At 50.9% G+C, this 27,672-nt stretch overlaps 1 pseudogene; it reads left to right on the plus strand.

Moving 5' to 3' along the window:
* Positions 1 to 9,396: 9,396 nt before the first annotated feature.
* Positions 9,397 to 19,371, plus strand: LOC149338107 (uncharacterized; annotated as a pseudogene).
* The last annotated feature ends 8,301 nt before the right edge of the window (positions 19,372 to 27,672 follow it).

The following is a 27,672-nucleotide window of genomic DNA, read 5'->3' on the forward strand; positions in this document are numbered from 1 at the left end:
AGCATCGGTCTCCTGCCTTGTACTCCTTGTACTCCGCGTTGCGTCTTCGTAGTTTGTAGCACCTGACGTCGGTCCGCTGCTGATCTTTGATCCTTAATCGGGCAAGTCTTCGGGCTTCTCCTGCGCGTTGAAGGTAGGCGGCGACGTCGGCGTTATCTTCCTCGGTAACGTTCGGCAGCATGGCGTCTAGCGTGGTCATGGCCTCTCTACCGTGGACGAGCCTAAAAGGCGCCATCTGGGTGGTCTCCTGCACTGCGGTGTTGTAGGCGAAGACTACATAAGGCAAGATGACGTCCCAGGTCTTGTGTTCGGCATCTACATACATGGCGAGCATATCGGCGATGGTTTTGTTGAGCCGCTCAGTCAGTCCGTTGGTCTGTGGGTGGTATGCTGTTGTTCTCCGGTGGCTGGTTTGGCTGTAATGGAATTTGGCTTGCGTCAGTTCCGCCGTGAATGCTGTTCCTCTGTCAGTGATGAGCACATCGGGGGCGCCGTGTCGCAGAAGAATGTTCTCCACGAAAAATTTGACGACTTCTGCTACTGTTCCGTTCGGCAGGGCTTTTCAATCAATCAATCAATCAACTTTATTCATCATTTTTGTCCTGAAACAGAAAAGAAATGCTAGGGTAGGAACAAAAAGCCACAAACTCAGTAGCTTGACGAGGCTCCCACCCCTAACTGACAAGGCCAACAGACTGTCACGTTATTACATATATATATATATATATATATATATATATATATATATATACATATATACATACATATATATACATGTAGGACTTACAACCAGCGAGAAAGAAAGTATGCAATGGAATGTGCAGTAAGACAGGTGCTATATCTGAAATAGTTTTGATGTGAGAAATGAACATGTATATGTGTTAACTCGTCGCAGACTATTTATACATAATAAGATTACAATTCAACGCAGAGAAAAATGAAAGAAACATATCTAGCAGGAAAACAAACAAAAAAAGTACCTGACCCGCTATGCCTCGGCATAGCGGGTCAGGTACTTGGTCGCTATAATGATCCACTTATTTCCAGATGTTGATTGCGGGAAAGGGCCAAGCAAGTCCATGCCAATCGCCTGAAAGGGCTTTGAGGGGGGTTCAATGGGGTTCAGAAATCGTGCTGGCCGGGTTGGGGGGTTCTTTCGTCGCTGACAATCTCGGCAGGTTTTCACATAATATGCGACATCGGCAGACAGTCGGGGACAGTAATACTTGTCTTGAATGCGGCGGAGGGTGCGAGAAAATCCGAGATGTCCAGCTGTCGGCTCCTCGTGTGAGGCCTGAAGAACTTCACTGCGCAAACTTACAGGTACAACAAGGAGGTAGGCTGTCTTGTCCGCTGCAAAGTTCTTCTTCACGAGGACATCGTTCTGTTTACAGAACGAAGACAATCCTCGCTTGAACGAGGCGGGGGGTGAACAAACCTTGCCTTCCAAGTATTCGATGAGGCATTTTATGTCGTGGTTCGCGCGTTGCTGTTGTACAAAAGAGCTGGAGCTGATGGGACCCAGGAAGGCGTCCTCGTCGTCGTTAACACTGCAAGAGCGGGGTGGTGCTTCACGCTGATCAATTCGCGCTACACACACACGGAAACACAAACGGACGAAGCGCATTCTTATGCCCTTCGTCCGTTTGTGTTTCCGTGTGTATGTTCCTTGTAGCGCAATTTTAACAATGTAAGGTTTGCTCGGTCGAATAAGCCCACCGGAGTCGGCGATGTGAAAAATATGGTAGTATCATCGGCGTAAATAACAAATGCAACTGATTCATCAATACTCGTTATGTCGTTAATGTAAATATTAAACAGAAATGGGCCGAGGATACTCTCTTGATGTACTCCGCAGTTAATTTGCCTAATCTCAGATACGTGAGTATTAATGTGCACTCTTTGTTGGCGATAGTGGAGATAACTTTTCAGTAAACTTAGGAATACTCCTCGAAATCCGCAGATAGCAAGTTTTTTTTAATATAAGATTTATGCGAGCAAAGGCCTTCGTGAAATCAATAAATACACCTTGAGTTTGGGGGTTTTGGAACAACAAGAGACTGTGTCCCTTGGCATTGGCTGCCACAATGGAATCCCTAGGCACGTTTTCGTGCCCAATGACTGTTCAATCCAGGCACGCGTAAACTGGGCGCCACTTGAGATGAGATAACCTGCAGAATCATAAGAACAACAGACTGCATGTATCCCGTCCTCATGGAGACACCAAACCCCCCCAATGAGTTAGGATGATGTTAATGTTCTACCCTGCTTCGGCTACACGTCAGGCCCTCGAGGGTGGGTAGTTTTCTATAATATTCCCAACTTCGACCTACAAGAGACTGGCTTTCACTTCATCCTCACCATCTGCATCCCCCCTTTGGATGGCCCCTTGGGCTTTCTTTACTTCCAATTCGTTACTGACGCATGTTCCATTGCTGTGCGCTACTACCTATATCCTTAACGTCTGATTACATTGTCTGCTCTATAGGTGATGCAAAATCAACACACCCGTGAGCTCATGATTTCAAGGGTCAGGGGTTCGATTCCCGACAAATTACTACAATTTTATTTTGGACGCCATTCATTTATTTTATACAAATGTCCCAGTAGCGTTTTAGTCATGTTACGACGTTTCAGTCCAGATGTGTGAATCACAATTTTTTAAATCGCTTTTAAAATCCATCCTTCCACGTGTATCATGTCCTTTTTTTCGATCAATACGGAATTGTTGCTCAGGCCGCCGCCGCCGATGGCGACGGCGCGGGATTTTGTGCACAGCGGGAGACTTACGCTGTCTCGTAATAGGAACGCCGCTGGCACCAGGACGGCCCTGCTAGTGCTGACGCCCATCCCGATTCTCCACGAATATGCACACATGAATTCACTGAATCGTGTTGTACAGCGACAGGCAGGAAGACAAAAAGGAATATGAGTTGTCCTGTCACTGCCATATTTATTCATTTGAAAGCCAAAACACCAGAAATGGGAGATCACCCTTCATGGACATCCAGGAGCATGTATTTATTTTATTTATTTATTTACAATACCCCTAAGGGCCCTCGTGCGAGGGTATTACATAGGGGGGGGGGCGATACAATCATAAAAATATGGCACAGGAATCGCTCATACAGATGCGTCGGTTCCAAGCAAGAGCTGTAAAACGGCTGTTGTAGCCCGACGCAAACTGAGTAATGCACAAAACGACATGTCTGACCACCCGTACACATTTGTGATGAAGCCATAGGTATCCTTCAGACTATCAAGGCTATAAATAGCTTGCTTTCAATAAAAGACGCTCAAAATTTACAATGGCTCTTTAGCGGTTATTAGGCAGCATAAAATTGTTACACAGACACAATGCATCCGTCTAGAGATCTGGGCTTTCAATACGCGAACAACACTTAGCTCGTCTAGGTATATTTGGCCCACGAGTATGGGCAGGATATTCATTGCAGGAGAGCAGATGCCCTTACACATGGATCCCTGCCTGAGAATTAAATGCCCCCCCCTCCGGTCGAAAGAAACATTATTCTTTTATTTCCCGGTGCAATTACCTCTCCCTCAATATTTAATAATCACACCAGATTTGACTTCCACGCTTATATGCAGTATAACAGAACACGACAAACTCGGCACAAATACGATAAAACAATTGTAGTGCCCAAATGCAGAACCACTGCATACAAACTGTCGTTCTTTCCAAAAACGATAGCTGATTGGAATGCATTACCTCGCGAACTGGTCACCTTATCGCCAGCCCAAACATTTTTATCTCCAATCAACCCCAGCCGGTCAAGTTAGGGTATTTGGTTCGATTCTGGAGTGTTGCCCTTGTCGCGTGTTGTTTTGTATTTTAAGGTAAAATGTTTGTTACTCATCTATTATTTGAGTTGTTCGGAAGAAATTTTGTTGCCTACTTGCAGGCCTTCTTTTTTTCCTTTTGTTCGTTGTTTGCTGTTGGCAAAGCACTGTGCAATTGTATCGCCACTCCTACCTTGGCCACCAAAAGGCGGCTGGCAGTATTGAATAAATAAATAAATAATATAATGAGATTGAAAGAAGTATCCATCACACTGACTAGGACTGGGTCGGCCCTTACCCCGTCGTTGAGGTGACGATGGAATACTCAAAAATAAGCAGTTCCCACCATGTGCCCCAAGTATTCCACGCCCGCAGCTAACTCGCATGTACGCAACCTGATGTGCATTGTAGTGCCGGAGCTCCCATTTCGCGGGCTGGCCCCCCCTGGAAACAAGCGCTGCGCGCTCGCCGATGCTCAAAGCAGGCCCAGACTCTCTCGGACATGTCGCGACGTGCAGCGTGACTCATCCCGCCAGGCCGGCGCCGACACGGACCCTTCCTCCTTCCCTCCTCTCCGTCGGTGCGGGCTCCTCCGACGCGTCATCGGCCAGCGCCTCTCGACCATTGGTCTAATTTGAACGGTGCCAGTGCTGTGACCTGATTGGAGGATTTGAACTGCTGGCTGCCGCAACCGTTAGCGGGCGGCTATAAAAACGGAGCCGCGCTGAACACGAGCAGCGGTTCTCGCATCGGCGAGCGCGGCTTCGGCCACTTATCTGTTTTTTGAGCAGCGTCCGCTCCGGCGGACGCAGTTGTTGCTGCGACGCGCGTCTTTTCTTCTTCTCTTTCCTACCCTTTCTTTATTTTATAATAAAGCTTTCGTTTGCCCTAAATCTGGTTGTCAGTATATATATCGTAGGGCACCACCGACCCTTTTGGCCAGCTTAATTGGAAAATATTATTAGTAGCAGGCGCTGCCTTTTTGCAACAGCTTGCGATGCACTAATCGAAGAAGCTATGTTATCATGCGCAATGTGCAGCACACATTTCTGAGTGATGAAAAAACTTATCTATGGTGCGCCATTAGGACTGGCGTCCCTCATTAGGCCTAACACTATCCCGATACCTGCAAGCAGGATCTATGCCAACAGGCCGACACCAATAGAACCAACAGGTCTGACACCGACAGGTCCATCACCATCAGGCCCATCACCATCAGGCCCATCACCAACAGGCCCATCCCCAACAGACCCATCACCAACAGGCCCAAATTACGGGTTCCTTCAGCCCTCAGACCGATAGGCTGAAGGAATTTTTGACTGGGAGGCGAATATATTGCAATCATTTTCGACGCACAAGACCTTCTGCTGTAGCCTCTATGAAGTACAGTGTCTCCGCGGTCTTGCCATTGGGGTTCACACGACTTTCGCCAAATTATTTGGTTCCACCGGCGCTCCGCTATACGAGGGCAGCTTTAATGAAGCCGGCTGAAATTTCTTGAATTCGTACCTCGAGATGACAGCTACCTCCTCGCAGGCGTCAAGCTGTATCGTCTGCAGGGGGCCATTGAAGTTCAGAGGCACAGCAAATGGGGTGACATAGACTGCTCGGATGGACACGAGCGTTTTGATTTCTTTCTGAGGCTCCGTCCCCTTAACCTTCTTTCCTATACGACAGGCACTTGAATATATCCTTTCTGATTACAGTGATTGATTTGCGATTTTTTGTCCCTGATGTGAGGGCATACCCTAAGTAGAGTGACTTAGCGACCGCGTCAGAAGCACCTTTGAGACGCCAAAGACTGCTTTTCTTCTCGAACTTTGTTAACGTACGACTCCATGGGTACGCTGTCTTGTTCATGAACGCAGCGCTTTCATTGTGCGTTCCATGGCTAGAGCTCCATTCACGGCCTTCTTGAACATTAGCATTTGGTTTTCCGTGAACCGTAGAAGCTGAATGTCTTCGCGGAGCAGGCCGCAGAGTACACGGTTCCGGTACGCTACATCCAGGAAGCTTCCAGATTCACATTTCGCATGCTCTGCAATGACGGACAACTGATGTGCCATGTGAACGCCCAAGAGTTTCAGATGATAGACAAAATCTTGTGCAGACAACGTGTCCAGTGCGGTCAGCTACGGTACCACACGGTCTTGCCCTTGTCTAACGCAGCAATGTGACCGATGTGACTCATGACTTAGCGGCAGTTTCCGCCGCCGTGATGTAGATTTAGAACCGGCAATCCTCGAGACAGGATCCTACACTGTACCGAGTTTTCATACGCTGTAAATTCCGTGCAGCAATCCCATCTTTGCAGCGAATATATTATTATCTTATGTTTCTCATCCAAGAAGTGGGCGGTGTTGACATAATATCTAAGAAGCGTTTATTCCTGCTATTGTCCAGCGACAAGCATCTTACGCTATGTGCCCTGCATGGGCACATAACGTCTTTTAAAGCCAGCACGGGTTATCAGGGGACCTTTTGCTGAACAATGCGCATGCTCATACAGTACGCGATAACTACACGTCTATGCATTTCCGCGCGCATGCAGCACATTTCTGCAAGCGAAAACAAAAAGAATGCCTGTATTAAATCATGACAAAAAAGAAACGAAAATTGTAAAGCCACTAATCAGCAGTCGCTGATTCTGTCATCTTGAGAGATTGCTTGCCGATCACTCCTTGTGCTACTTACTATTTCACCCTGGATCCTGAATCGTAATCGTTCGCAAACACAAACAATTAAGAATGCGAATGTCAAACTCAAGACACACACGAAGTTGTTAAATATGACTGCTTCCTGACGGACTGAAGATTTAAAATATCTTAGGCACATTTTCACTTGAATTTTGCTCACAGCAGCTAGGCTGTAAGTGCTTTTCTTAGAATAAGAGCGCTACAAATTTGTGGTCCGTAGGCATAGAGCAGTTTACAAGGACACATCAAGTATGCAAAAAGGTGAAGGTTGGGTATGTACTCTGCTATCTAGGCATAGAGGACAGGCGGAGGCCAAGTGTAAGATTCCTTATCATTAGTAGTGCATACAGAAATAGACGACCTGTGCAGCATTAACCGCATTATGGCAGGTATTGTGTTGTGGAGACGAATCGCAGACACAAGTTGTCGTCGGGTCTCCACAAATATTTTTGGATGGACGCGATCAGCCAGGCGGCAACGGGACCGCGTGCCGCAGGCGTGCAGTTAAGCAGCCACAAAATCTATTTTGCGCGCGCTTGGCAGGCGTGCTGGGGCTGTCGTCGTCTTCTGCGACCGGACCACGATGGCATGCTAGAGGACCCTCCTCTAGCGATGAAGCATAAGCGAGGTTTGAATTATGAAAAGCGGATGGTACTGGCCAAATCGTATTCGAAGAGGACTGGCATGGGCTGGAGAGAATACAGCGGCACAGTTTGCGAAAACGTCGGTGTCAAGGTAACCGGGTTTAAGGCGGTTAACGAAGATTGTGTCCTCCCGGCCGTTGATGAGCAGAAGAAAGTGCTAAGGAGCAAGCCGGAGCACTTGATACGGACCATCGTACGGTGGCCGTACGGGCGGCCGTATGACGTCGTGGCGAACAGAGACGTCAGTGCACCTAAAAAAACGTAGCGCGAAAAGCGAGACACAGAAAAGGTGAAGACAGGACACGAGCGCTTCTCATAACTGAATTTTTATTGGAAAGGTTATCAGAATATATACTATAGATATGGAAGAGGGGAAGCAAGAAGGAAATACAAAACAACAACTCAAAAAGAACAAGACAAGGAGATAAAAGGCCGGCGATGAAACCAAGTACATAGCAACATAAAACACGTGCAGTGATACTTAACAACCAATTCAAGGCACACAATCTCACTTTTTGTCAAGGCGATGGATGCGACACTGACACACGTTTCCCCTCCTTTCGCGACATGGAATGCTTCAAAAATCTTTCTCGTACGCTGATTATGTGCTTTGTCAAGTACTGTAGTCTTTTCATAAAGGGGGCGGTATTTAAATTCTCTGCAATGTTTCGCTAAATTTTCGAGAGCTGTTGGCGTTAAAGAATTTCTGTGTTCGAACAGCCGGACATTTAGACAGCGCCCGGTCTGCCCTACATAATATTTATCACCCTCCGCATTCACTGTCCCTAGAGGTCCTCGCCATTGCACATGCCCTTCAGTCATTTGCTCTCCTTCCCTCCCTTCAAGAGTACACAGTCTATTCAGACTCACAAGCCGCTATACACCACATACAGAAACGCACCCTAGCCCCTTCTCTCCAACAGGAGGTCGAACGAGCGCTCTCCGCATTGCAGCCTTCCATCGTTTTTCTCCGCTGGGTCCCTGGGCATTCAGAGATTGACGGCAATGAGCTGGCCCATCAGGTTGCCCGCGACACACTTTTCCCGGCACCGTTGATCCCCTGGCCCAAGCCTTCGGAGGACGGTGCGAGACTCACCCTTCGCCGCACCATAAAAGAGGTCTACCTCGAGCTCCGCCTAAACAAACGCCTTTACCCTCCCCCTTCATCCATCGCTCACGGAGCCGGAGGCTCGCCTTCTTCGGCACATCCAAATGCATGCAGTTATCACCCCGTCTCGCCTCTTACTTTATCGCTATCGATCAGACCCTTCCTGTCCCAACTGCCCCTGAATCTATGCGGACCTGGCCCATTGCCTCTTCTATTGCCCGGCTGCTCAGCAGTCGGGATCCTACCCCCCACCTTCTTTATCCATCACCACCTGGCTCGACTGCCTTGGCGCTGAAAGGGAGGAAGAACAGCGACTTCTGGTCGCCCAGGCGGTCGACATACTCGGCCTGTAAATTGTGGCCGAATAAAGGTCTTGTACTACTACTACTAACACATGACAGAGGAATCTTGTATATCACCTCTTTTCTACATGGTACACACCTAGATATGTGATTAACATGGCAACGATGATCACTTTTTAATCCCTCTGCTTTGTGGGATACACAAATATCCTTCATCGCCCCCGTGCCGAGTCACACGACGAGAGAGCGTGCCGCAGGGAATGGGGAGAGGGGGCACCCGGCCACTCTCCTCACTCCCAGCTCGGACGTGACGTCACGCCTACACACTGGCTGTGTAGGGAAGGGTCAAGCGTTGCCTTGAGTGCAACCGATTGCCCAAGGGGGTGGCAATGTCGTAGGGGTTAAAAGGAAGCAGCGCGCGGCAGGAACGTCTCTCTTGCCGCGGTGCTACTGCCGCTCTGCCCCGCCGACTCCTTTCCTGCCCGCGCCTCCTGGACGACTACCCAACGCCGGTCGACGACGACTTGGTGAGCAACTCAACCTTTTTATCGGATAGAACATTCTTCCGCAGTGTGCTTTGCTTTTCACTAGGTTAATAAACTGTTTCTTAGCGTATTCTGTCGTTGCCTATTTCGTCCGAACCCGCCATGGCTGTGACTTTGCACCACGGGTTGGGGACACGAGTCGCTTACGAGAACGCCCGCGCATAGCCGGCACGGAAGCTCGCCTTCCCGGCCAGCTGTACGCGGAGTGACCCCATATCTTGGCACCCGAACGAGGGGCGAACTAGGTAATTGAGCAGGGTACTTTTTTGGAGTGAACGACTGTTGACGCCCTAACAAAGGATGGCAGCTGATAGGCCTGACTTCCAGTCTTTGTTCATGCTGTCAGAGCTAGCGGCTGTCACAAAATTCGGCGCAATTTTGGAAACAAAGCAACAAAAACAGCGCCGCGCGGACGCGTCTCGCCGGCGCTAGCCGAAAGGGGGAGAGGGAAACCCCCGCTGGGCGCCTAGCCTGTGTGCGTGTTATCTCTCTCTCCCCTCCACCACCGCTCACCGACACGGCATGCGCGGAGGGCTTGAGTCATCCACGCTGATTTCTCTACAACGTGCGAGTCGTTTCTACTGTTAACCGGGGGAAGAGGGGGAAGCCTTGCGAGCACTAAGACATGTCCCCCTCCTGTGCACTCGGACATCGGCGACGGCGCCACGCCAAAACACGCTCGAAACTTCGAGATGCGACCCCCGTACTCTGACCAATGGGGACGCGCGCCCGGCGGGAGAAAGGAAGGGAAACTACACGGGAGATGCTTCGTGTATGTGCGCGCCTACTTTGGCGCGTAGAACAAACAGACGTGAGAGCGAGCCTATAAAAGAAGGACGCTGACAGCTATCAGTCAGTCCGGACCGCCGTTTAAGCTTCATCAGAGTGCGCCCGTTCGACTTCCGGGAAAGCACCACTCGGCCTGCATCGGACCAACGAGACAACGTTCGCCACTCTGCGGGACGGCATCGTCGTGGAACTCTGGTCGTCAGACCGCCGCAGTGCCCGGTGAACAAATTGTGTTTTGTTTGTTTACCTCTCTCTCTTGTGTTAGTGCACTTCAGGTGCAATATTGTCTTTGTACTGTAGTCTCTCTCTCGAGTTTAACTTTGCACGGAGTGCATTGTTTGGTTAATCACTTTGTATGTGCGTGTACTAGTGATTTTGAAATCCTCTCTATCGTCTCTTTGCTGTATAAACTTTGTTTTCTTTGTGAACCTTTGGCTCCGACCCATTCTCTGGCTTGCGACCGGCGAAAGCTGGGCACCGAACACCCAAAAACCTCTTGTCACTTGGTAGCTGGTCTCCGCTGAGCTTGCCACGCTGAGTCGAGGGCATCTCCTTTCAGTCCGAGACCGCTACCCCCCCCCCCACGCTGTAAGGGTGTCTGGGAACTTCCCACTTAAAAGTGGGTCGAAGTGTGGGTGACAATATATTCTGGCGTCCGCGACAGGACTTTTGGTGTTTGTAAGCACAGAGAACGGAGAAAGAGTCGGAAGGAGTTTACGAATAGGTCGTAAGTGAGTTTTAGCAGCAGAGCGATATCGTGAGGTGCCGCGCTAAAGCGGTTAGTGAGGTTCACCGTGTAGACGCATTCATTGCCTTGAATGGAGAGTTCGGTCTCGAAATATGACCTTTAATGAGCTAAAGGAGCTAATAGAGGTCGGCCCCCAGATGGGGATGGCCGGAGCCGAACTGCGAGAATGGGTGGACCAGGAAATAGAGAGAGCTCGAGAAGAGAGAGAAAGAGAATGGCAGAGACAAGAAGAAGAAAGAGAGAAAGAGAGACAGCGCGCTAGAGAAGCCGCTGAGAAAGAGAGGCAAAAGAAACGAGAAGAAGAACAGAGAGAGCGTAAAAGGCGAGAAGAAGCGGCTGAAAGGGCTTTTGAAACAGAGATGGCAATCCTTCAGAGGAAGCTTGCTGAAATGCGGCGTTTGAGGAACGTCAGGGAGCCAGCGGAGCTTACCCCCGGAGAGGCCGGGTGGAAGAGAGAGGAAATTAATTCCTCGGCTACCACGGAAGAGGTTGTAGCTAGCTCCACAAGTCAGAATTTGGTTGTGGAACAGTCTGTGCCTGCAGCTGCAACCACAGAGAGTGAAGAACAGACCGGAGTGTCGCTTCCTGAGGAAGTTGAAAGTGTAGCTACTGCTGAGGTAGTAGGCACTGAAGTAAAGGCGAACCTGACGCTTCAGTCAGAGGGAACCCTACGGCAGCCGCCTGAGGACGAAGAAGCAGTTCGGATCTCTATGGAGGAGTCCGAGTGCAACACGTCTGAGTCTTGCAGTGCCAACCACGAGAAGGAGTGGTTAAATGGCACGGAGAATGAATGCTCCGACGTAGTCATAGCTGAGGAAAGCGCACTCAATGAAGACCCGGAAACTGTTCCGAGTTAACCCTCGAGCAGCGAGGAGGGCTTTCCCGATGAGGAAGGCGAGAAAATTTGTGCCTCTGACAAAGAAGAATGTGGAGTGGAAGGAGAGTAACAGAGACTGGGGAAAAGTCCGCTGACGACTACACTGAGAGTAACCAACTGATGGAAGGAATCAGTGAGGAGAATAATTCTCCAAAAACTCCTGAGCCGTGGTTCGAGCACTGTGCACGAAGCAAGGTCAGAAAAAGGAAAAGGAACTTTGATGAAGAAAGTTCAGTCCTCGAAGAACAAAAAGGAGCTGAACCAGTGGCTGCACCGCGAGAGAACAACTCGGATGACGCAATCATCTGTGAACCGGGCTCAGCCCAAAGTAGAGTTCTGAAGGAAGTAAAAATAAACAGAAATGAGTCGGACACCACCAAACAGGTGAAGGCGAAAAGCAGAAGCCCTGGAGAAAATTCAGGAAGAAAATGAACAGAGACTGAACCAAGCTGAAGAGAGCCGAGCCGAATGCAAGCGAGCTGCACGAGCACCGCAGCAAGGTCAGAAAGAAGTTCAGAGGAACAAGCCCAGCGTTCAGTAAGGACTCCTTGTGGAGGCACAAAAGAAAACAGAAGAGTGCGCGCCGAGAAGGAGAACACGAGGAGCGGAGCCGTCATGAGCGAAGTGGCGTAAAATTTATTCGCAACAGACGCGCTAGCCGCAGGAAAAGGGGAAGAGCTCGAAGTCTGAGGAGAAAACCAGACAGCAGTACAAGTAGGAAGCTGGGCCAGAACAGCGTTCGGAAGAGAAGCCTCAGCATGAGGCGGAAGAAGAGTAGAATTTGTGAAAGGAGGAAAGGTCAGAGTCGCGAAAGAAATAGAATTAAAAGCGCGAATGAAAGCTTGAGCGAAACATTCCTGTTCCGAACCAACTTTGTAGGCCAAACCTGGAAGTATAGGCGAAAGTATGCCTCATACTTGTGTGCTTCCAGTTTGCAATGTTGTATTAATGTACTGCCCAATCGCGGTGTGGGTTTATGTGCATTGTGAACATTGCATTGAGTTACGTATGTGGAAAAACATCATTGTATTGATGTGTGTATTTTAGCCTTCGCCATTGAGTTTGTGAGCGCATGCATGTGCGCACGAATTTTGCGATTTGTGAATATTGTTACACAATATTCTTAAAGGAAGGAGCAGTGTCACAAATTTCGGCGCAATTTTGGGAACAAAGAAACAAAAACAGCGCCGCGCGGACGCGTCTCGCCGGCGCTAGCTGAAAGGGGGAGAGGGAAACCCCCGCTGGGCGCCTAGCCTTTGTGCGTGTGCTCTCTCTCCCCTCCAACACCGCTCACCGACACGGCGTGCGCGGAGGGCTTGAGTCATCCACGCCGATTTCTCTAAACGTGCGAGTCGTTTCTACTGTTAACCAGGGAAAGAGGGGGAAGCCTTGCGAGCGCCTTGCGAGAACACGCTTGAAACTTCGAGATGCGACCCCCGTACTCGAACCAATGAAGACGCGCGGCCGGCGGGAGAAAGGAAGGGAAACTACACGGGAGATGCTGCGTGTATGTGTGCGCCTACTTTGGCGCATAGAACAAACAGACGTGAGAGCGAGCCTATAAAAGAAGGACGCTGACAGCTATCAGTCAGTCCGGACCGCCGTTTAAGCTTCATCGGAGTGCGCCCGTTCGACTCCCGGGAAAACACCACTCGGCCAGCATCAGACCAACGAGACAACGTTCGCCAGTCTGCGGGACGGCATTGTCGTGGAACTCTGGTCGTCGGACTGCCGCAGTGCCCGACGAACAAATTGTGTTTTGTTTGTTTACCTCTCTCTCTTGTGTTAGTGCACTTTAGGTGCAATATTGTCTTTGTACTGCAGTCTCTCTCTCAAGTTTAACTTTGCACGAAGTGCATTGTTTGGTTAATCACTTTGTATGTGCGTGTACTAGTGATTGTGAAATCCTCTGTATCGTCTCTTTGCTGTATAAACTTTGTTTTGTTTGTGAACCTTTGGCTCCGACCCATTCTCTGGCTTGCCACCGGCGAAAGCTGGGCACCGAACGCCCAAAAACCTCTTGTCACTTGGTAGCTGGTCTCCACTCAGCTTGCCACGCTGAGTCGAGGGCATCTCCTTTGAGTCCGAGACCGCTACCCCCACACGCTCTAAGGGTGTCTGGGAACTTCCCACTTAAAAGTGCGTCGAAGTGTGGGTGACAGCGGCACAGAGCGAGGGCTCCCTAGTTGACTCTCCCTTCGAAGGTGTAAATCTTGAGTGTTCCACGCGGAATGGCCGAGTCGCGTCCCGGGGCGCGTCGGCAGGACTTAGGCCTGGTACTGGGGGCTCCACATCGGGCACCTCGCCGCTCCGTGGTGCGAACAATGAGGCACCTATGCCTCATCATTCGACGCCATCAGCGGCTGCGCCCAACTCCGGGGGCTTTAGCCCGCAGTCATCCGAGGTGCTCTTGCAGAACGCGATGCAAGTTGTGCAGAGCTTAGCGGGTATGTTGGAAAACAATTTGCAAGCCCCGGCCCAGGCACCCCGTGTTAGGATAGACGTACCTACCTACACAGGGTACCTTGACAGAATGAGTACCTCGCCCGTCTGCTGCATCATCAGCAAGCGACAGGAATCGCAGACGCCGAACTTCTCGAGCGTGTTGTGCTTGTCTCTTTGATGGAGCAAGCGGCCCTCTGGTACCGACTAACTGGCAACCGAGCAAGGACAATGGAGGAGTTTAGCGCAAGTTTCCGCGATGAATTCTTTCCCGCAAACTATGAATGGCGTTTGAGGAGAGAGCTGGAAATCCGCACCCAGCACCCCGATGAATCTTTGTTAGAGTACGTCGGAGCGATGGACGAACTGTATCGCCTCGCTGACCCGCGCCCCACAAACACGGAGAAAGTTGAGCGTCCGGGAGCGTACCGGCCACCGCCACCCGCATCGCAGTCATTTGAGCCGCGCTGCGCGTGGAATGGCAGCTCAGCGCGTAGTTCGCCTAGATCTGAAGAGACAGCACAGTTTGCTGACGAGCGCGTCCCGAGGGGTTGGGAATTGTACGACCGCGCCTTGGACCCATTCAGCTACGCTTTGCGAACAGCACACGCTGCGGCAGAGCGGGACACACGTAGCCATGATATCGAGGCTGACACGTGGCCGCACGAGCGGCCCCCACCGTCCGCACCGCGAGATCGCGATCGAGACGACCGACCAGAACGTGGCGACCAGCGCCTAGCCCGTCGGAGCCCGAGCAACCGCTGCTACAGGTGCGACCAACTGGGGCACTTCGCCCGTGACTGTGGCCGCCTTTCCGCCCGTGAGCAAACACGGTCGGGAAACGGCCACAGCCGCCGCTGATCGACCTTCGACTCCGCGCGGCGTACACAGAGAGCCCGGGTTTATTAGAGCCTTTGGCATGTCGCGTAGGAAGTTCTGTTGACTTGCGAGCGCGTTCATTGATGGTTTGGTTTGGTTTATTGGGGTTTAACGTCCCAAAGCGACTCAGGCTATGAGAGACGCCGTAGTGAAGGGCTCCGGAAATTTCGACCACCTGGGGTTCTTTAACGTGCACTGACATCGCACAGCACAAGTGCCTCTAGAATTTCGCCTTCAAGAAATTCAGCCGCCGCGGCCGGGTTCATTGAGGTAACGATAGCTCGAAAGAAATTCACCGCGTTACTCGATACAGGGGCAAGCGCTTGTTTGTTCGGTGCCGAGGTGCTAAACCATCTCCGCCAGAACAAAATCCGGTTGACAGAGTGTGATACCACTTTTCGCCTCGCGAGCGGCACAGCGCAATCCAGCGGTGCAGCTAGGACAGTGATTCGCTGGGAAAGGCGGGTGCGGCAACAACGCCTCGTTCATCTTCCCTGTTTGCCGCCGCGGTGGCTTAGTGGCTATGGTGCTCGGCTGCTGGCCCGAAAGACGCGGGTTCGATCCCGGCCGCGGCGGCTGAATTTCTTTGGAGGAGAAATTCGAGGCCCGTGTACTGTGCGATGTCAGTGCACGTTAAAGAACCCCAGGTGGTCGAAATTTCCGGAGCCCTCCACTACGGCGTCTCTCATAGCCTTAGTCGCTTTGGGACGTTAAACCCCATAAACCAACCAACCATCTTCCCTGTTTATCCGTTCCTGAAATTCTTGGGCGAGACTTCCTAGCCAAGACAAGCAATGTGCTAGACATAACCAGTGGAGGCTATCGAGAGCGCACCATCGGCCCCTTGAAGCTTTTCGCGAAAGCGCCCGCGGCCTCGCAGTCAATTACGGCTCCGAACGCGACGCGAGCGGGGAGAGACCGTGGAGAAGCACCCCCGCCGGCCCGAGGACGAGCATGCGAGCGGACAGTCGGCGCTGAGAGAGGGCGCACAGAGAACGCTGTCGCGGTAGAAAGCTGTTCTGCCGTGCCAGGGAGGGCAGTGCACCCTTTGTTGTCGGAGGTGAACAGCGTATCGGAGAGGGAGAAGGCACGTTTGTCATCTCTGTTCTACGAATTCAACGCGACATTCACGGACCGGCCTGGCCTCACTACACTAGTAAGGCACAGAATAGACATGGGTGATGTACTCCCTTGGAAGTGCAATCCTAGACCAATTAGCTTGGCTAAGAGAAAAGCACTAGATGGCGCCTTAGACTAACTTATCGACACTGGCCTAGTTGAGAGGTCTAACAGCCCTTGGGGCTTCCCGGTAGTCTTAGTTCCAAAGAAAGACGATACATATCGGCTTTGCGTGGACTACCGCAGACTGAATGAGGTTACGAGAAAGGATGCGTACCCTCTACCAACCATTTTTTGTCTAGTGTCCAACCTAGGTGCGGCGAAGTACTTTACTACGCTCGATGCTAGCCGCGGATACTTTCAGGTAGGAATGGATGAGCGTGATAAGGATAAAACTGCTTTCACTTGTCACAGAGGTCTTTTCCAATTCAAAAGAATGTCTTTTCGCTTGGTAGGGGCACCCGCTACTTATCAGCGCCTAATGGACCGTGTTCTGGGAGATGCGAAGTGGCAACATGCGCTCGCATACCTAGACGACATCGTGGTGTACTCGAAAACGTTCGAGGAACACCTACGCCACTTGAGGGACATCCTAGCGAGGCTGAGGTCCGCGGGAATCACTTTGAACCCGAAGAAGGCACAGATCGCCGCGACCCGAATAAGACTGTTGGGGTTCACGATCGACAAAGGCCGCATTCTGCCGTGCGAGGATAAAATCGAGGCTTTGCTTAAGTTTCCGTCGCCGTCAGATCTAGGTGGTCTCAGACGCTTCCTGGGAATGGCGAACTTTTATCGCCAGTTCATCCCAGAAAAAGGGCGAGCGCTGGAGTTGGGGTCACGAGCAAGAAGCTGCACTGCGCAGCCACACCAAGGTGCTCGCGGACACGGCTGAGTTGAAGCTACCCGACCTAAACAGGGAGTTTGTGATTCAAACCGACGCAGGCGACCTGGGCTTAGGAGCAGTGTTGTTTCAGGAGCATGAAGGCGTCCTCGAACCGGTAGCGTTCGCGAGCCGTTCACTTACGCCGGCAGAGAGGAACTATTCGCTGACAGAGAAGGAATGTCTCGCGATAGTTTTTGCTTGCGGAAGTTCGACTACTACGTCGACGGGGTGGCATTTGTGATGGAGACGGATCACATGGCGCTCACCTGGCTGAGACGACTCAGCTAGCCGAGCGGCCGCCTAGCGCGTTGGGCCCTGTTGCTGCACCGTTACGACTTTACGGTGCGCTACCGAAAAGGGGAGAACAACGCCGTGGCTGACACACTCTCTCGAGCGCCTGTCCGGAGCGAGGAAGGTCACGCGACCGACCGCCCGACAGGGAGAGAGAGTGAGGGATTGTCCGCAGCCGTAGCCGCTGTAAGGGACGCGGACCGACCGTTGATCCCGGGCGAGAGCGTGAACCACGTGGACTACGCGATTTCCGTGGGGATCGTGTTCAGCAGAAATGAGCTGCTGGAAGCTCAGCAGATGGATTTGTTTTTTCGAAAAGTGTTCCACGGGCTCCGGGAGCCGGGCGGCCGGTCCGCCGCGCTGACGCGGACAGCTGGTTTTGCTCTCGGTGCGGAGCGCTTGGAAACAGCTGGTAGTGCTGCGAGCGCGCTGGATTCTTATATGCTGGATTCTGGCGGAGTCCTGCTGAGGTATATCCCCTCCGAGAACGACACAAGCGAGGCGTTCAAGGTGGTGGTACCGCGAGTGTTGAGAGCTGCACTGTTACGTTACTTTCATGACTCTTGGATCGCTGGTCATGCAAGCGACCCCAAAACTTACATTGTGTCGCTTTGCTACCTGGCTTGGCATGAAAAGGGACGTAAGGCGCTACTCCCGCTCGTGCCATGTGTGCCAAAACATGAAGCCCCAGGGTGGATGACCGCCCGGCCTCATGCAGCCGATTAACAGCCAGACTCCCTGGCAAATCGCGGCGTGTGACATAATGGGACCGTATCCCACGACACCGAGTAGGAAGAAGTTCTTGCTGGTGGTCACAGATCACTTCAGCAAGTGGGTTGAACATTTCCCCCTTAGAAAGCTGACGGCACGAGTGATCATGAAGAAGCTGATGGACGTATTCACCAGGTTCAGTTCCCTAGAGCAGCTGATAACGGACAACGCGTCCTACTTCATTGCGAAGGTGTTCGTAGATTCGAGCGCTGCACTCGGCATTAAGCACAAGAAAACAACCACCTACCATGCTCAGTCGAACCCCACGGAGCGAGTCAACCGCAACATCAAGCACATGCTTGTCGCGTACTCTGAGAGGCACAAAGATTGGGACTCCTATCTGCCGGAGATCGCATTCGCATTGCGTTCGACCGTTAACCGCTCGACTGGGTATGCGCCGTTTTCTCTCAATCTGGGTAGAGAGCTGCTAAATCCGATGAACCGGGTTCTAACGGTCAGCAGGAAGACGCCAGTCGCTTCGTCAGCACGAGCTGAATACGCAACGCAGCTGCGCGCTAAAATGACGGAGACCTTACGCAAGGCTCGCCGCAACCTGACCACTGCTAGGGCGCAGCAGAAAGCACAGTACGACCGCTCGCACCGGGATGTTCGCTACGAAGTGGGCGATCTGGTGCTTCGGCGCCAACACGTTCTGAGTGATGCTAGCAGAGAGTTCGCGGCCTCGTAGGCGCCGAAATGGATCAGGCCGTTCCGCGTTCAGCTTTCCTCGCTCGTTTACAGGCTCGAGGACTTGCGGTCGAAACCGACAGGCGGACCGGTGCCCGTATGCGACCTGAAACGTTACGTGCAGCGAGATGAGTGGGTCCACGACACAGTCCGACCCACGCCGCAGTCGGAAAACGAGCGCTGCGATCAGCCAGCGAACTCCGCGCCCCGCTATAACTTGCGCCGTAGGCAGAAATAAAATCTTCCTGCGCGGACTAGAGCGAGGGCGCAGGCCGACACGCAGTCTCGTTAGATGCATGAACGTACGGGCCGCTCATGCCGATCAATGTTACGTAAGACTTACTTGCGTTAACCCTCATGGCTCTCGTGAGGGCCGAACTGCTATGTAGCACGCGCTGCGGCAGTTGCCGATATCTGTGTTGACCTTTTTCAGCGCAGATGGAAAAGAGGCAAGGCGCATCAGAACGACATCGTTCACCACTACCACCTAGAACCCACCATTCAGCTTCGGCAACGCGCCGCGCCCATGGCCCGCCGCTGCGCCCAGCCCGCGACCTGCAGCCGCCACTCTGCTCTATCCTGGCCACCCCTGCCACCTGCCACATCACGTCGGAGCTGGCCGCCTGCCGACTGTACGCCGCCACTACCCGCCTACCCAAGAGCAAGCTGGCCAAACGAAGACAGAGTAGCCGCGGCCACCATTACCACCGCAACCTTGGGCCCTCGCCAGCTAACCGGGAACGCCAGGGCAGCCCAACCGCGGCGTCTACCGCGGCCTCTACCCCATAGCTTTCACTCTGACCACCGCACACAATCCAGATAACTTCACGGGAGCTGAGATTAATCAGCCCACCTCGTACCGATTGGCAACATTTCGTAACCCATGTGAAAAACGATGTACATAGGGCAAAATGACAGGTTTCTTTTTAGCGTCGAATAACATAGCCCTCTTGGCATCATGGCCCTTAAGCTAGAACAGAAGTTTTTCACTCATAGTGCTAATAAAAGCAAGCGGATAACCGGATTTTGTCAATCTATAGACTTGTTCATGAAAACTTGTGTCTATTTTATCATGCCAAGACTGAAGTAAATCAGAGCTTAGGCATGACGAGACAATTGCATTTTTTACAACTTTAGAATGCCCGGAGTGAAAGTGGAGCAAAGGTTTAGATGTTGCCGCCCCCTTTCTGAAAAGACTGTAGTACTTGACAAAGCACATAATCAGCGTACGAGAGAGATTATTGAAGCGTTCCATATCGCGAAAGGAGGGGAAAAGTGTGTTAGTGACGCATCCATCTGCTTGAGAAAAACTGAGATGGTGTACCTTGAATCGGTTGTTAAGTAACACTGCACGTGTTTCATGTTGCTATGTACTTGCTTTCATCGCCGGCCTTTTATCTCCTCGTCTTGTTCTTTTTGAGTTGTTGTTTTGTATTTCCTTCTTCCTTCCCCGCTTCCATATCTATAATATATATTCTGATAACCTTTGCAATAAAAATTCTGTTGTGAAAAGCGTTCATGTCCTGTTTTCACCTTCTCTGTGTCTCCTTTTTCGCGCTACTTTTTGCTGAGATGAAATTGCTCCGACTAGCCCAGTTTAGTTTACTTGTGACGTGAGTGCACCGCTGAAGGTCGGCGGGATACGTGGACACGACGAGAATACTGGCACTGACATGGTGGAACGACAGTGCTCATAGCGCTATGTAGACGGTAGGCGTAATCTTAGACGTCAGCAGGCGTGGGTGACGAGAGCTCCAAGAATTAGACAACGACACGGAGAGTAGTGCCAAACGTTAGCTCTACTTCACAAGTAGAAGAGCCGCAGCGAATTGCGGTGCGGAGACCAAGCAGGACGAAGTGTAGCTGCTGAATCGATGGCGAAGGAGAAGCGGACACCATAAGTGAAGCTTTCAACTGCGGGTGAAAACGCTCAATGGCACCGTTGGAAATCGGGTGGTAAGAGGTCGTCTTAATGTGAGTGACGCCGAGGAGCCGGTTCGCAAATAAGGTGGTGTTAAATTGACGACCACTTTGAGGCGTAATGGTGCAAGGGACACCGTAGCAGCTGATCGAGAGCCTGATGTGTGCTCTTCCGATCGGCTCCGTCGTTATGTCCAGAAGGAGCGTCGCTTCAGGCCATCTCGTGAACCTGTCAATGCAGGTTAACAGGCAGCGGTGCTTCTCGCAGGGAGGAAGGGGACGACAATGCCGACGTGCAGGTTGCTGAAGCGGGCGTTCGTAGCCGGTAACGAGCCATGAAGAGTCGCACTGTGTCATGCACTTTGCTTTGCTGACAGCTCAGGCACGGGCGTGACCAGTGACGAACGTCGACGTTGACGCGATGCCAGTCATAACGAGCGTGACAAGGTGATGTGTTGCTCGGATGCCAGGATGGGCCAAAGAATGGAGGGCATCAAAGACGGTTCGTCGTTGTGGTGGAGGCAGGTAAGGGCGAGGGCGGCCGGTTGATGTATCACAAACGAGGGGAATGCCGCAGTCAGGGAGCAATACGTCCTCCAACAGCAAAGGTGTCGCGCGTGCAAAACCGTTGCAACTCGGCATCGGCTCATTCAGCAGCAGCCATAGCCGTGAAGTCGATGATTGGCCGTCCATTGTCCGTCCCATTGGCTTCAGCACGTGAAAGAGCGTTGGAAACTACGTTGGCTTTGCCACTGACGTGAAGAATGCCGCAAGTAAATTCGGAAATGTAGGCGGCCTCCCTCATTTCGCGAGGAGCGTAGGAGGTACCGGATGCTGCTGTATGCAGGCGCGGACGTCAGGAGTTTGTGGTCAGTGATGATATGAAAGGTGCGTCCCTCGTGAAAATGACGGAAATGCTTCACGGCTGAACATATTGCTAGTAGCTCTCTGCCGAAGGTTCTGTAGCGGCGTTCGGAGGGCGCGAGCTTCTTGGAAAAGAAGGCGATTGGCTGCCAAACACCAGCGACGAACTGTTGCAAGACCGCGCCGACAGCAGTGCCCGATGCATAAACCATGACGGACGTGGGCGCGTCACATTTAAGATGAACAAGGAGCGCCGCGACGGCAATGGCTGCTTTCATGCCGCTGAATGCGCCGTCAGCGGCATCGGTCCAAGCAACAAGAGCGGTCGGCTTGCTGTGGCCCGAGAGAAGGCCGTGGAGAGGCAGCAGTACTGCGGCGCAGCGAGGAATGAAGCGCCGATAATAGTAGGCGAGGCCAAGAAATTCGCGCAGTTGTCGGGTGAGGGTGGGCCGGGGAAACTGACTGATGGCGGTGACGCAGCCCTGTAACGGGCGAATGCCATGGGGCGTTGACGCGATGGCCGAGAAAGTCAACTCCGCAACGCCGAACGCGCTTTTCCGTCCGTTGACCACAAGACCAAAGCGGCTGAGTCTTGCGAGCAAGTAACACATTGTGACGTAATTCAGTCATGCACACGCGCATAGCCGGACAGAAGCCGCCCCCATTTCTGTTATCTAACCGCTTGCCTATATAACCGGTCGCCTTCTTGAATAAAGCATCATTCCTGCATAATGCTTCGTCCTGTCTATATGGTGTCAGAAGTGGCCGGTTAACGACCGCGCAACGCAACCGGGCAACGTAACCGGCGGCAGAAGCGCGGCAATCCGGGAGGCCCTGGTAATTGGATCGGACCAGAGCCATTACAGACGCCTAGCAGCACCGCCCAAGCCTGCCGCGCCGGTCACTTCGCTGCTGCCACTACCGAAGGCCCTGAATACAGCGGGAGATGTATGGCATAGCTCGAAAGCATGGAGGCAAGAGTTCCAGCTCTTCTCAACTGCAACCTACCTGGACCAACAAACGAAAGAGGTACAGGCAGCCACGTTTCTCATCAGTATTGGAGAAGATGCACGCAAAACGTACAGCACTTTCGTATTTGATGCTGGGGGGGGGGATAAAAGCGACATTGCTGTACTGAAGCGAAAGTTTGAAGCGTTCTACAAACCAGCACTATACCTAGCTTGGTGGTTGACAATGGCAAAGGCTAGTTGGTGGTTGACAATGGAGTGCATGTTGCAACCGCGCAAAACGACAAGGGATGAAGAGAGTAAAGCACGGGACAAGGCGCGGAATTTTAACTAAGGTTTACGACAAGGAAAACCACATTTATACAAGATTCGTGATCACACCTGATAAACAGCAAACACCATCCCATTATACAGGCACGTGGGCGCGCGTGGCATGATGTAGCACCTAGATAGTTGAATTCTTTTTTGAATAACGATACTGAAGTGGAGCTTATGCACCGCTTATTTTCTTTCTTTTTTTTGTGCTGGAGGCTTCAAAAATTTCCTTGCAAAGCTGGGTCATTATTTTTTCAGGACAATTGTGTCGCGGAATCAGGGCGTGCAGTTACGACAATGGCGACAATGTTTTGCCAGTTCCCCACCCCCGCCAGTGATTCAACGGCTGCGCGATGCTCCTGAATTTTAACATTCAGGCAGAGTCCAGTTTGCTCTATGGAGCAATTCCCACATGTGAGGGGTATTTGGTACACCACCGCAGTTTTTCAGGGAACGAACCTGTCAACGTGCTTAGCGTGACACTCATTCTTTTTTCCATTTCCCTGCACCATGTTGCACAAGCCCGAAAGCTTTTGGGCGCCGTGAAGACCACAGGGACGTCACATTTCATGGCCACTTTTTGAGGCGATGGGAAATCTGGTGGAAGCATGACATAGCCACGGGTTTCCGACGTTGCGGTTCTTCACTCGGTCAATGCTTCGGTGGACATCGAGCTTCCTTGGCAAGGACTTCTATCACCGAGGTGACCATCACTCGAGGAAAACGAGCACAACTCAGTCGTTGTAACTGAAATCGCACGCTATCCTGCATTTCACGTGGGCAAGACGTATCAAGAGCAGCGAGCAGGCAGTTTTTTGCTATTCCCCTTTTAATGAGCTTTGAGTGAGCTGACTGGTGGTTTAAAATACTTTTTTCAGCCAGGCTGGTACCGCCAACACACCGCGGTTCCACTAGTACCAGTAACAATGCATATGTCCAAAAACTGCAAGCATCCCTGTGATGGCAACTCATAGGTGAAGCTCAACCCAAGGGCACACTCACTGAAAACTTTAAGGATTCGGTTCACTACTGTAATTGCCCCTTCTGAAGGTACCCCTTGCAAGAAAATGGCGTAATCGTCTACATATCTAAAAACCTTAGCCGAGTGGGCTGTGTCGAGGCTTGCAGCGGTAAGCTTGTCACAATATGATAAAAAGATGTCACTTAAAAACAGGGCAATACATAAACCGATGCACACACCATGCTCCGAAATGAAATTCTTTTGAAGCACGTATACAGGTTCGTTCCCTGCAAAACTCGGGTGGTTACCATATACCCATGACTTGTGGGAATCGCCAAATAGGGCATACTGGACGTTGCCTAAATATTAGACTTCAATACCATCGCGCAGCCGTCAAATTATTGGCGAGGGGCGGTGAGCTGGCAAAACATTGTCGCCATTGTCGTAACTGTGCGCCCAGGTTCCGCGACACATTTGTCCTGAAAAAAATAATGACGCAGCTTAGCAGGGAAATTTTTGAATCCTTCTGCATGAAAAAAGAAAATGGGCGTTGCATAAGCTCCACTTCAGGATCATTATCCAAGAAAGAATTCAACTATCTAGATGCTAACTTGTGCCCCACGTGCCTGTATAATGAGACGATGTCTGCTGTTTATCAAATGCGATTACGAATCTTGTATAAATGTCGTTTTCCTTGCATTAAAACTTAGTTGAAGCTCCGCTTCTTCTGCTGTGCTCTACTCCCTTCGTCCCTCGTCGTTTTGCGTGGTTGCAACATGCACTCCATTGTCTTGCGAGCATTTGACGCCGTTGGAGCTTGTGGGCTTCTGCCGTAGTACTGAAGACAGGAATATCGTCAAGTTAGGCAAAGCAGCATGCCCAGCAGCGTAGTACTTGGTCAACAAAGCGCTGAAAAGTCCGTGCGGGATTGCGAGGAATGAAAGTCATCCTCAAATATTTAAACATGCCAGAAGGTGTAATAATGGCGGTTTTCGGGATATCCGATGGCTCCATTGGTATCCGATGTTATTCCTTCAGAATATTGACTTTCCTGAAGATTGTGCAGCCATGTAGGGCCGATGTAAAATCCCTGATTATGGGGAATCGGGCAGTGGTGAGGGACTGTAACCTTGTTGAGAGCCCGGTAATCGCCGCACGGGCGCCAGTCCCCGGTCTTTTTGGGCACCATGTGGAGTGGCGACGCTCAAGGAATGGAGGAGGAACGGATGAAGCCAAGCTCTGGCATATGTTCAAATTCTTGTTTGGCGACAGCGAGGCGATCCGGTGCTAGGCGAAGAGCGCGAGCAAACACGGGAGGCCCAGTCGTCACAATATGATGAGTCACGCTTTGAGTGACCGGTGCTTGAAGGAGCGGCGGTCAGAAGGCATGTGGATACTCGGCGAGCATGCCGGACTAAGGGTCGGAAACGGTGTTGTGGGCCTGGAGGAGCCGGAGTGGTGGAGCGCGGTAGGGGATGCATTGTACGACTACGCTCGTCACAGAATCAAGGATGCGGTTTTGCCGCATGTCAACTAAGAGCCTGTAGTGCCATAGAAGTTCAGCACCGCTGATTGGCGAGCCCACGTCCGCGATGACAAATACCCAGCGAAAGGTACGGAGGAGTCCTAGGTCAAGAGTTACCGACTTGTGGCCGTATGTCCGTAAGGTCGATCCATTGAGTGCGGTCAGAGGTGGAGAGTCTAACGGAAAGCGCCGCTCAGCCAATGTAGGCGGATGAACGCAGATCTTGGAACCACCCCAGTAGCACAAACGGGGCTCTGAATTGCGGGCCCTCGTGGGCTCGACACGGGCAGCCCATGGGGGCCCGATGTGGGATGTGTGCGGGATTTGCAACTCGGCATCGCGCGGGACCCACAGGGGCAGCCCAGTGGGCTTTCTGCATAGGACCAACAGGGGACCCCTATGGTCTGCATAATAGAAGTAATAGAAGTCTCACGATAGCCAAGATGCCGAAGCAATGCACGTGTTACCAAAAACCCGACCCAGCCGCCTACAGATAGCATTCCAAGCCCACCTCTCCATTTGACATTCACTAACATACGCACCCTTCTTCCTAAACGCACCGAACTCTGCTCATATCTTGATAATAGCAGCTGTAATATACTTCTTTTGACAGAAACGTGGTTGCGTCCAGATATCGCTGACGAGGAACTTCTGCCTGATAGCAACGGATTTCAAATTTACCGAAAATATAGAATAAGCAAAAGGGGCGGCGGAGTATTAATTGCAGTTAATAATAACATTTTGTATTTCCTTGTGGATATCCCGTGTGAACTAGAAATCATGTGGGTAGTAATAGCATCCCGCCTTGGTAACACTGTCTTAGGCATCTGCTACAGGCCCCCGGACTCCCCTGCCACGTTTGTTGCTGACCTACATGGCAATATCACGACTATTCGAACAAGATTTCCTAAATCTGACATTTTCTTGTTCGGGGATTTTAATTACCGAGACATTGATTGGCTGAACCTATGTTCACATTCATCTGCCTCCAATGAGTTCATGCAGCTAACACTCGACTTTTGTTTTGTTCAACTAGTCAATGCTCCAACACGCGATGCTAATATTTTAGACCTTATTCTATCATCTGCTCCAGAGCAGGTTAGTTACATATCTTATAATGACGGGTTCAGTGTTCATCAGCTTCTTCAGTTATCGATTAATGCCCCTTATTACTCACGCCGCACCCAACCAAAACAGATACTAAATTACAGGAAGGCTGACTTTGACGCTATTAATCGTTGTCTCGAGCATTTCTCCGAATTTTTTGTGCGCGATTTTTCATCCCGGTTTGTTAACAGCAACTGGACTTTGTTCAAAGAAAAAGTAGCGAAACTGGTGCGCAAACCCATTCCGAGAATAACATTACGGGTAAACATATCTAAACCTTGGTACAAGAACTCCTTACGAGCATTGAAAAACAAGAAAAAACGTCTTTTCAGAGCCGCGAAACGATTGCGCACTGATTCTGCGCATGCTGAGCACAGACTGTGTGAAGTATCATGCTGCCATGCCATCCGGAAGGCCAAACAAATTTTTATCACAGGACCTTCAATCGCTAATAAAAAATAACCCCGCAAAATTTTGGAAAATAATTTCCCCGTCACGCCCGTCGGACACCATTTCATTGCTTGATAAAAACAAATGTCCAATACCCCAAGAGAACTGTCCAGCCACGTTTAATGACTACTTCACATCAGTATTCACTACCGAAGATTATTCCCACCTACCTCAACCCCAAGAACTTAATTACCCATTCATGACTACAATAGATATAACAGCAGAAGGCGTAGCATCTCTAATTAACAGTCTTAAGGTATCAATTTCCTCAGGGGTAGACGGAATAAATACAAAAATTCTCAAACACACCCTACATCCCTCTAGTATCATTCTCTGTCATATTTTCAGGCAATCTTTAGCAACTGGCGAAGTTCCTTATGACTGGAAGATTGGCAAAATAATCCCTGTTTACAAATCTGGGGACAAAAACACAGTAACTACTGCCCCATATCACTAACGAGTATTCCATGTAAGTTACTTGAACACATCGTTGCATCTAACATCGCGAGCCATCTCGAGAACAACGATTTCGTTTTCCCACGCCAGCAAGGATTCAGAAAATGGTTTGCCTGTGATACACAACTTATTGAACTTACTAGTGATTTATTCAAGAACATGGATGAAAACTACCAGACTGACTGCATATTCATTGACTTTTCCAGAGCGTTTGACTGTGTTGACCATTGTTGCCTTATAGCTAAAATATCGTCCCTTAATTTAGACTCGCTAAGCGTTTCCTGGATCCCTAACTTCATATCTTTTCGTAAGCAGTTCACGGTAACAAACAACTTTTCATCACCCCTTAGTGACACCACTTCTGGCCTCCCTCAGGGAAGTGTTCTCGGTCCCTTATTATTTTCAATTTTCATAAATGACCTGCCATTGCATCTTACATCATCAGTCCGACTGTTCGATGATGACTGCATAATTTATCGGCAAATCCGCTCAACCACTGACTAAGCAATTCTTCAGCAGGACCT

Source organism: Amblyomma mixtum, chromosome 6, assembly GCF_055824585.1.
Source record: "Amblyomma mixtum isolate Tamu chromosome 6, ASM5582458v1, whole genome shotgun sequence".
Classification (NCBI taxonomy): Eukaryota; Metazoa; Arthropoda; class Arachnida; order Ixodida; family Ixodidae; genus Amblyomma; species Amblyomma mixtum.